Source organism: Urocampus carinirostris, chromosome 9 (assembly GCF_059441175.1).
Source record: "Urocampus carinirostris isolate Australia breed hairy pipefish chromosome 9, RoL_Ucar_1.0, whole genome shotgun sequence".
Classification (NCBI taxonomy): domain Eukaryota; kingdom Metazoa; phylum Chordata; class Actinopteri; order Syngnathiformes; family Syngnathidae; genus Urocampus; species Urocampus carinirostris.
In genome coordinates, this window is record NC_142357.1 from 25,283,759 (window position 1) to 25,294,814 (window position 11,056).

Here is an 11,056-nt window from a genome sequence, read left to right on the forward strand (position 1 = left end):
TCCAATTGAGAACATCACATTACACAAATCATTGTTGCATTTGATTCAATGCAGCTCAAATGAAGACTACTATCATGATATTGGGTGGTAAAATATTTCATACAACCACTTTATAACATACTCTAACTGTAATACACCGGAGCCCCCACAGATTTTTTTTTTTCCGTTTTCTTTTGTTCATTGTGACAGCATGTTTTGCCTTTGGGTAGCATTGTCTAGCGTTATTCATCATTCGTCTATTCATGTTTATTTGTATAGCCCATAATCACAAGGAGCCTCAAAAGGGCTGCACAGACTATTGCAAACTACAGACTATTATTATACCCTCCACTGATCTGAAACCTACATGAGGGCAGGGAAAAACTCGAAAAAAAACCTCAGCATGAGGAAAATAAAGAAACCTTAAGAAGGAACCGCAGTTGTAAGGAAAATTATGGTCCGAGTGTGCCTTTTATACGATATTATATACTTTTACTTTTATTTCCATTTAGTCAAAAATTGTGCAGTTGCGTTTTCGAGTTGTTTTCCGGAGAGACTCAGGAGGACGGATTGAATGGCAACGGCTATGGCACGAATACAGACGACGAGACGGCTTACCCAAACCACACTTCCAGGGGATGTGTTAGAAGCAAAGTGCCACTGCGGGAAAATCAGCAAAAACGCAAGGCGCCTCAAGCTACATCAACCCAGGACTATCTGTGGGAAAGGGGAAAATATATGCAGCGCATGGTGGAAACACTCAGTGAGACGTAGGAGGACTCCAGTCAGGAAGCACCACACAGTACAGGAGACCTCTCCGCATCTGCCGCACCCCTCGACCACAGAGTCCCCTGTTACACAACCCTGGTGGGGTAAGCCGCCTCTGGATTAGGAGGGAGAAGTTTAGCTGGGGACCATGAGAAGAAGGCCAGTGACTGACCATCACTGCAGGCCCGCCAACTCGAGAGCGTTGTGGTTTAGGGTCAAAACGCCCATTCACAGTTGGACACCACCTGATGACATCTTCTCCTGGTTGAAAGCTACAGTCACTTTTGGAGTGACTGTTAAGAGTAGCACTAATTTAATTATGTGTTTTCAACCTGTCTCTTTGCCATTTCTGTAAAGCACAGAGTCCCCTGTTACACAACCCTGGTGGGGTAAACCGGGTAAGCTCTGGATTAGGAGGGAGAAGTTTATCTGGGGACCAAGAGAAGATGGGCAGTGACTGGCCCTCACTGCCGGCCTGCCAACTTGAGGGCGTAGTGGTTCAGGGTCGAAACGCCCAATGACAGTTGGACACCACCTGATGACATCTTCTCCTGGTTGAAAGCTACAGTCACTTTTGGAGTGACTGTTAAGAGTAGCACTAATTTGTGTATGTTATAAGCAGTGTTCCCTCTAAGCTGTGCGCGTGCGCAATTGTGCACTGCTCGCACATTCACAGCGCACAAGAAAATCTAGCCAGCGCAAAAAAATGAGGGCTCAAAATTACTTATTTAACTTACTAACTTAAGTCGCTTTTAAGTCAAAGTTACAGTGCATGACGGTAAAAATACATGAGTTCCCCTGACGTTGTGTCCTAAATGCGGTATTTTGAAGTCAATGTCGAACGAAGTTGAAAAGTAAAGTCAGTAGAATTTGTCAAGAACCGGCTTCTTCGGCTCGGCTCACTAAAAAGAACCGGCTCTTTCGGGTCCTAAACGGCTCTTCAGGTTATTTTTGCTTCTTTAATCCCAACATGACCAAATATTATGTAAAATTATGCACAAAATGACTTAAAGGAAGGGGGGAATAAAACATAAAAGAAAAAAAATACCAAAATGAAAAAGTAGTGAAAAGCTGAGAAAAAAAAGAAACAAAAGGAAGAGAAAAAAAGAAGGAAGAATTTAGAAAAAAGCCAGAAAGAAAGAAAAGAAAGATATGTAGGAAAAGGGTAAATAGAGAACAAAAAGAAAAAAGTAACAGCTCTGAAAAAATAAACACAATGAGATTTTTTTTAAAAGTAGAAAAAACCCACGGAAAAAAGAATAAAAAGTTTGTGTTGCATTCAAATAATTTCCAATTATATCAAGTGAATCTTGTTGCCAACATTGTACTTCCACTAAAAAATGTGATTAAGTACAGTTCTGTATATTACAACCGACTAAATAAGCCCCCAAAAATGTTAATATTATGCGACAAAATATGTTAGGAAATAAAAAGAAATGGATATCTTGTGAAAGAATTGTAAGAACAAACGACGTTTGTAGGCTGTACAACCTTTGCAATAGTACATGAGTCAATTCATTCAAAAGAGAAAAATCATTTTGCATTGCCGGAAACTCGGCAAAATGTCACTTGATGTCAAGTTTTGGACATGTTTGATAATGGATTAGTTGCCACATTTGGGATTGCTGTTGCTCACTGTTGTTTCAAGCATTGCTCACAGACTTTGTGTGAATGCTCAGACCCGTGGAAAATTAGAGGGAACATTGGTTATAAGTAACCCGTTTGTGTGGTTCAAGCTTCGAAATGGTCGTCTCGAAATGGCCAATTTTGGAAACACCTAGACTTACCATTAGCAATAAGTGTAAAATACAATGTTACGTTTTTCAGATTGTGATCAAATTTGACAAGGTACTCGTTATGCCTTCAAGCTATTGTCTTACATGTTTTCCAGTAAGATGCGCATGCTACACTCATCTGCAGACATCTCATTGCAGAAGAAAATCGGGTGATAATAACACCCTTCTGTTTCTGTTCATTGAGATTTCTCATTATTAGTGGCGGTGCAATGATTATTTCAGTTTGCGAAAAACGTCTTAGTGTTACCTTCCAAAAGAGGCCTAAACCGTGCATATTTTTCCGTTAAAACAGCATTCAATTTACTTCGGGTATGCCTTGGATTTGGATTCTAGGAGAATTTTACAGGAAGGGTTGTTCTAATGATATAAGATATAATAATTTGTTAGTATAATTGATAAAAGAAGCGTCCAAACTTATTTTTGGAATGTAAGTCTTATACGCCTGTGGCTTTAACCTGTCATCCCCTTTTTCCCTTTTTAGGTGATTTGTTCATTTTGTGATGTGATCGTCACGACCAGAAAGGAATCAGGACCCAATTGCGTAACGTTTACCACAAGTTTTATTGAAAGAAAGAGGAAGTGCTGCGCCCACGATCCAGTGTTCGCTGGACGCGGCAGGCAAGTCGCTCTCGGATTGTGATCCGAATACGGAAGTGGATCTTCCGTAGCGGGCAATGGCGGTGTCAGGGACGGGAAAACAGGTTGACAGGAGAGCAAAAACGTGGTCGGGTCAGAAACGGGTCGTAAGCCAGGACGGAAGAACAGACGTGGTTGGGATCAAAAATAGGTCGTAGCTGGAGACAGACGGGGAGATCAGGAACGGACAGATGGAAAAACGGGAGCAAAAACGGGACAGGCGGGAGTCAGGATCAAAAAGCCTGCCTTGTATCAACAGAGGTTCACAGACGGACTGACAACCGGAGAGTGACAGGACTGGGGTTTAAATAGGGACAGGGAGCCAATTAGAGCCTGCAGCGGCTGGCGTCAAATGACTGGGCACAGGTGATTCACATCGGTAATCATAACAGTGATGTTTGATGCGACATGTTTAAAAAGAAACGAAAAAATACAAATATATGTTTGTTTTCCCTGGCTGTCTGACTGACACAGTACGCACAATGCCGTTTTAGTTGGCTGTGTTTCAACGAGAGTGGAGAATCTGTCGACGGCCACTCCTGTTTTTGAATTGTCTTGTACACACCTTCTGACACTTCCGCTTCTCTTTTCCTTCACCAGAATGTCTTTCACGGGCAAGTATGAGCTAGAGAGTCAGGAAAACTATGAAGAATTCCTCCAAGCAATCGGTATTGGATTCAGTTCTTCCTACATCTGGAATATAAGAATCTAACCTTTTGTTCAATACTACTGTTTTGGATTTTAGGACTTCTTAGTGCCAAGACTGACAGTAAAGTCGTAACTGAAGTTCTTCAGGATGGGAACAACTTTCTGTGGACTCAAAGCATCCCCAACTGGACTTGGTCTAATAAGTTCACTACTGGTCAGGAATGTGAGCTGCTGACAATGACTGGATCCAAGTTCAAGGTGGGACTTTCAAATACAGGGGTGGGCAACTATATGGAGTCGTGGGCCGCCTGGGGTGGGAAATCTTGGCCGAGGAGCCGAACCTGGAACCCTATACAATTTTTTCATTTAATGGTAAATATACATGGAAAGATCTACATGTTGTATTTCTTTATAGGACTCACACTTTAAGCAAAACGATATAAAAGGTCTCCGTTTAAAGCACTGAATTGGATAGTTTCTTAGTGTTACTTTGGTTGTACTTTTTTGGTATTTGTGTGGTATTTCTGCAGTCGTATTTTTGTCGAATTTCTGTGGTATTTTTGTAGCATTACTGTAGTTTTATTTTTGTAGTATTTCCATAGTAATACTTTTGCGGCATTTCTGTAGGATCTGGCAGATTTTTTTGAAGTATATATGTAGTATTACTACAGTGGAATGTTTGATTTAATATTTGTGTAGTAGTATTTTGTTGTATTTCTCTCATAGCATTTTAGTAGTATTTCTGACTTAATATTTCTGTAGAAGTATTTTTGAGTTGGATTTTTTGTAGTATTCTTTTAGTATTTCTATAAAATTACTGTAGTTTCATTTTGGTTAAATATTTCTGTAGTATTTTTTTTTATTAATTGCACTACTGTAGTAGTATCTTTGTATATTTTTTATTTTCAGAATTAAAGCAAAATAAAATATGCAGTCCCTGTTTTTAGCGCTAAATTAGATTTTTAAGTTTTGTTGTGGTTTTGTAGCATTTTTGCAGTATTTCTTTTAAGTGTTTTCGTTTGTAGACACACACACACACACATAAAGGGACAATAGGGACCAATTTGGCACCATAAAAATATTTGTATTAGTAGTATTCTATTTATTCTATATATATATATATATATATATATATATATATATATATATATACACACATTATATTTTGACAATTTTAATTTTGCAGGCCGAATGAAAAAGCCCTAATAACCGCATGTGGCCCCCGGGCCGTAGTTTGCCCACCCCTGTTCTAAGACAAACTTATCAGAATTAGAACAAAAAACCTTTTCTGGGTTTTTTCAGGCTCCTGTCAGTATGGAAAGTGGGAAGATCTCAGTCCAATTCCCTCAGTATCTCTTCTCAGCTGAAATGGTGAACGATAAGTTGGTCATGGTGAGTATCGTTCATTTTAACAACTTACATTTCAGACTTCATCAGATGACGAAACAGATGAAGACATTCGGATCAAACCATTCCCAGAGCTTTTGTTTTCCCTTCTTGATTTGTTCAGAAGTGTACCACTCCAGGAGAAAAGGGCGTGACTTTCACGCGAGTGAGCAAGAGGACATCCGACTGAGTGCAAGACCAAACACGTTTGAGGAGAGTTCAAATTGCATAAGGTCCGTTAGTAAATCTGTAAAACCAGCATTTTGTTTTGTATCAATAAAACATCAAGAGACTGATTTGTTTTCAATTTTTTTGATGGAAAACTTTGTAAAAACGGAACCCCAGAGAATATCTACCCTAAATTCCGGACTATAGAGCGCACCTGATTATAAGCCGCACCCACCACATTAGTCCAGGTGCCCATTGAAAGTAATCCAAGGAAAAAAAGGGTATATTTCCAAAGGTAAGGGTGGGAAAAATATATATCCACTATTGTCGGCCACGTCCACAAACACGTCTCACCTTTACTCCACTTCCTGTCAGCCCGCGTTTGCCCCGCCCCTTCTTTCTCATTTGCTCGTACAAAACATATCAGAATAAGTTTCTAAAATAAATACATTACAAAAATATACAGTTGCAAATACATATTATACATGGTTACATATATTTACAAAGAAAGACGGTACACCGAGAGAGTTTTCGAAGCTTTAATAATAATATTATACCTGTCATCTCAAACCGTGCTTGTGAAGGGTAGCAAAACGCTACTAGCAAAACGCTCGCAATACAGTAAACAGCTCTGTTAAAAAAAACTTACTGTGCTTGTAGTAAGCACGGTAAACCGTTCTCATCTTCCTCCTTATAACTGACATCATCAAAGACGTCTTCCTTCAGTATGGGAAAGAGACTTTGGCATATAGATGTCGTCCCACACTCCCTTAATCAAAAACATGCTAGCATCACGCTCGCAAAGTAAAGTTTACGTGCGTAACTCTGTTTCCTTCTTTACCGGACTGCCTGATTGCGTTTAGCTTGAAAGTTGCGCCATGTGCCTTTCTCTTTGCAATTTGCATGATGAGGATATGTCTACGCTAATTTAATTTGTGCACAAGCTAAGAAGTTGGAGTTTAAATCTTACCTTTTGTACTCGAGCGCCGCTGGCGGCCGTTAGAAAAATTACATAAATAAGCCGCATCACTGAATAAGCCGCAGGGTTGAAAGTTTGGGAAAAAAGTAGCGGCTTATAGTCCGGAATTTATGGTATCTACCTACTTCCATGCCCACCTAATCACACAAACCAAACCACCCAGACATACTGACCTATCTACCTAGGGCCTGCCTACCAACATTCCTACCTACTGAAGACTTTTACACATTTGACTATAAAGGATTTTGTACGATCAAATATAAATTACCTTTAAATGCAAAAGATATTCACTGGCTGAGCTGTGGGGTGAGGTCAATGCAACCTAGTGAAGAATGATGTTTACAGGAACCGCGGGGAACTGGGACAAAGAGCTGATAAGATAATCAGCACTTCTCGACGCAGATGGCCCTGGTGACGTAGAAACACTCGGGGATGTTTTGACCATTTCAGACATCGAGGCGAGGAGGCTTTCCTGGCACGCCCATGGAAGGAGCCGGCACACCAGCTTGCGGGGGGGAAATTGTGGGCCAGGAGAAGGTAGCGAGAAGATCAAGAGAGGAGTCTTGACAGACACTCGAGCGACACTAATCCGGCTAATTCTGCCATATATTCGATGGAGTTCACTCAGTTAAATTGCCTAAGAAATTTAATCTGCCCCTGTGTGGAAATTACAGTCTCTTGTCCATATTTCCCCATCAAGAAACGCGCACGCATTGTTAGGTGAATTCAGGTTGTGTTTGGTTAATGGAGTCAGATAACTAATTAGAACAATTTGGTAAACGGTGCATTTTTAATATTTATTTCCTATCACTACCTACTGAAGGTGAAAGGACATTCCCATGTTGTTTTCCGGGACCAGACCGAGTATTTGGACTTTGAAGAAGTGCAGTTGAGGACATTTAATACAAAGTTTCAAAATAAAGGTAAAAATCAGAGTCCACACTGGATCAATGGATGGAGACGCGTTCTCCCACCAAGGGCACGCAAGAATGTCTCTGGCCCTCTCGTCGTATAGTTAGGAATATTTGCAAAAAATAGAACATAAATGCAGCACAAATAGACACCCAGAACTCACACTAGGTAGAGTCATGTTTTTTGTATAGCCCTTAATCACAAGGAGTCTCAAAGGGCTGCCCACACCACAGGCTATTATTATACCATCCCCTGATCTAAAATCTACACGAGGATAAGGAAAAACTCAAAAACCTCAACATGAGGAAAATGAAGAGAGAAGGAACCGCACATGATTATTCCCCTTCCAGGATACAAGTGTCCAGAGAACCTTTTTCTAGATGTTATTTGTGTCCCCGTGTAGCTTCTTGCAAACACCTAACGGTTTTTGGTAGGTTTGCAGAGGTTTTATGCTCTCTCCGTATATTATTGCTTGCACAGTGCTCCCAGAGATGTGTGAATGTTGCCGAATTGTCCAGTATCCCATTCCAGCTTTGAACTTTTCCGCATCTTTATCCGGGACCTGGCAGGTGTGTCACAGACAAGAAACAGACACAGGACCCAATAGCTGCCGTTTTCTCAGTTTTTATCAATAAAGAGGGAGAGTAGGGCTTGCTTCCACGATCCGATGGTTGACGAAAAAAGGTAGCAGGAGACGCGAAAGTGGCACTTCCGTGTTCAGCGAGGATGGTCGAAGACAGGTAGGAAATACAACTCGTTAGCTGGGACGATGAGATAAGGAAGGTGTGTCAAGTTCGGAAACGAGGTCGGCAACGGGTGTTAGGCAGGTAGCGGGGCAAAACAGATCGGATAACGGGAAGGCAGAACGGGGCAGAGTCAGGTCCGGAAACAGGTTGGCAACTAGGATCAGGCAGAGAAAACAGGGCAGGAACAGAGTCTGAACGTGAGAGCTTGCCGAGCTGGGAGCAACGGTTCGCATAACAATCTGACAGGGATCTCTTGACAGCCGGGGGTTTAAAAGGAGTTCATAATGGTTTTCATAATGCTGTCTGTTCTCAACGTTCCATTTTCACTGCCATCTGAGCCCATCACAAATCAGGTGCATTTGAACCGAGACTTAATGACACATAAATGCTCTCTTGTTTGTGCTTGTCAGTCATTTAGGTTGACATGTCATTCAAAAATCATCAGCTAACTTCTGAAGCTAGTTGCCCAAGTTGGGAGAACAGGGGGCCAATATTTTTGCAACACCTATTTTATTTCATTTTCCCCCATCCAGCCATCATCTGCATTATCCTCATTAGGACCCCGGGGGTGCTAGGGCTCATCCCAGCTATCTTCGACCTGACATTCATGGTTTTGCCCAAAGATAGCTGGGATGGCTCCAGCAACCCCGTGACTCTACTGAGGATAAGCTGTGCAGATAATGGATGGATGGATAGAGAACGGGTCTGGGCTTAATTAGTTGAGAAGAGAGTGAAGGAAATACTATATTTGGGTGTGACGCGTACTCCTAATTTTTGATAATAAAATTTAAATTTTGCCTGACTTGTTCTCAAATCATTTATTGTTATTGTATAATGACTTGTTTACCTGACTGCCCATTTTGCACATCTGGTTAGCTGCTCCTCTTGCACTCTTTGCACTACTGTATAATACTATACATAGCTATAAATTATTTAGCATATTATTAGTACTCCAATACTCTAACTCAGTACAACATTTATTAAAATCTGTACATTCAAGAAAACTGTGCGGGTCAGATGTATCGACATTTCGTTCTGTATACACGTGTACAAGAATGACAATAAAGTATATCTGAATCTGAAAACTATGAACACAATTCCAACATAAAATAAACAATATTTTTATTTCATGCACTTCAAAGTCAAAGGTGGAGGGTACGGCCGAACAGTAGCATAGGCAACAAACAATGGCAACAAAAAAACAAACAACTTAAATCAGATAAAGGAGTTAACACTTAATACTAATTAACTATTGTGTTCCATTTTTGATGTTGATTAAACATATTTGATTTATTTAGGCGTGAGAAAATATTGTGAGCACTCAATTCTACTAACCGTGACACTTTTTTAAAAATGACTAGACTGCTCTTCTAATCTGCAGTTTTTGAGGTGGGTAGATCGTTCGGACTTGTAAGTAGCTCGCGTGCTGAAAGTGTGAGCACCCCTGCAATACACATTAAAGCTACATCTAGTACTCAAATCGCAAACACTGTCCCTTTAAGATTTTTTAACACAGTTGAAAGTGTAGCCTTAGTCATCAGAACATCCAGTCAAAAATATTTTCAATCGATTTATTCTTTCAATGTCACGTGATTTTCAAAAATACACAATTTTACAGTTCAGTGTGACAGAGGAAACTATTAGTTGGTACATTAAAAATAATCTACAATAAAAAATAATACAAACTTGTGGTGATGTCTGTGTGGTTTGGTGCTAGAAAGAACTGCACCAATGAGAACATGCGGTCACATGCTAATCTAAAAACCTTCCAGTCACTTTGCCTTTAAAGCTGGCAGCTGCAATATGCAACACAGTTGCTTTGTTCTTGGAGCGCCCTCTACAGAAATGTTTAACATCATTTAAACCGGTGTCATCAACTGGTGTCAGGAACAAAAATTGGGTCGTGGGCGTTTTCCCTGGCAGAATAAAAAAACTGAGGGTGAATTACACTTCTTAACAGTGGTCGGCAGTGATGTCCTGCTCAATTTCGTTTACCTGTCCAGTCAATCGGTCCTTTTGAGAGGGACCACATCTAATTTGATTGGTTTTATTTCCTTTTTTGGCGCCCGTAATAATGGGTCCCAAGAAAGTTAGTGATAAGGGGAAGGAAAAGTGGAACACCGTGACAACAACGATCGAGTCGAAGAAGGAAATGACTGCGAAATACGAAATTGGTGTAAGAGCGCTAGTAGAAAGTACAGTAAATTGTATGAAAATGTTGTATTTTTAGCTTTTTATCAGTATTTGAATCTTTATTAAAGACATAATTAAATAATTCTCTGTGTTTACACCTTACAGCCTTTTTAATATTTTGAATTTCTTTTATTATGTGGCTTTTTTCAGCAGTTTTAGGGGGTTGCTTATATACGATTTAGGGCTTTTGAAGGGTAAAATTAGGTCACAACAAATCCAGCCCAAGGCGGCCCTAGAGCATTAAAGCCTGAACCAGGTAGATTCGGAAAAATTCACTTAATTTGGGGGACCAAGCAAACACAAATTGTAATATTCTATTTGTGGGAAATGTTTTATTAAGTCTTAATTGACTTTTGAGAAAAATGATCCACCTGTCATTGTTCTTAGTATTTTTCTTTGTGGAGGGTCCGAGCGTGCAGATGGGGGCGGCGGAATTCATCACGCAGATCCTCCACACAGAAAAAGAAACAAAAAACAATGACAAGTAGATAATTTAAGAAAAAAAAAGGCCGTAAGAGAGAAGCCCGGCCCATCCCGCACCCGAACATGATTAACATTTAAGGCCCGACTCCAATTTCATGTCAGCCTCTGGTCGGACTCAGGCGTAAGATTTTACCTCTAGCAAGTATGTACTGTACAAGTCATTTTGATTTTGCTGGTCATCTCGTTTTGGGGTAAAAAAATAAATAGAATAGAATATGCCTTTATTGTCATTGTTACAACATGGGCTATGCTGTGACAACAAAATTGGACGACTCCAGTTCCACATTTACAGTGAGGATAAGGAAACAAAGAGATAAAGGAACAAAGAACTAACTGACTTTGTTGTAAGTAGGTTTTGTTTT

General features: G+C 40.2%; 1 pseudogene; it reads left to right on the plus strand.

The window, feature by feature from the left end:
- The first annotated feature begins 3,728 nt into the window (after positions 1 to 3,728).
- Positions 3,729 to 5,509, plus strand: LOC148359900 (gastrotropin-like; annotated as a pseudogene).
- The last annotated feature ends 5,547 nt before the right edge of the window (positions 5,510 to 11,056 follow it).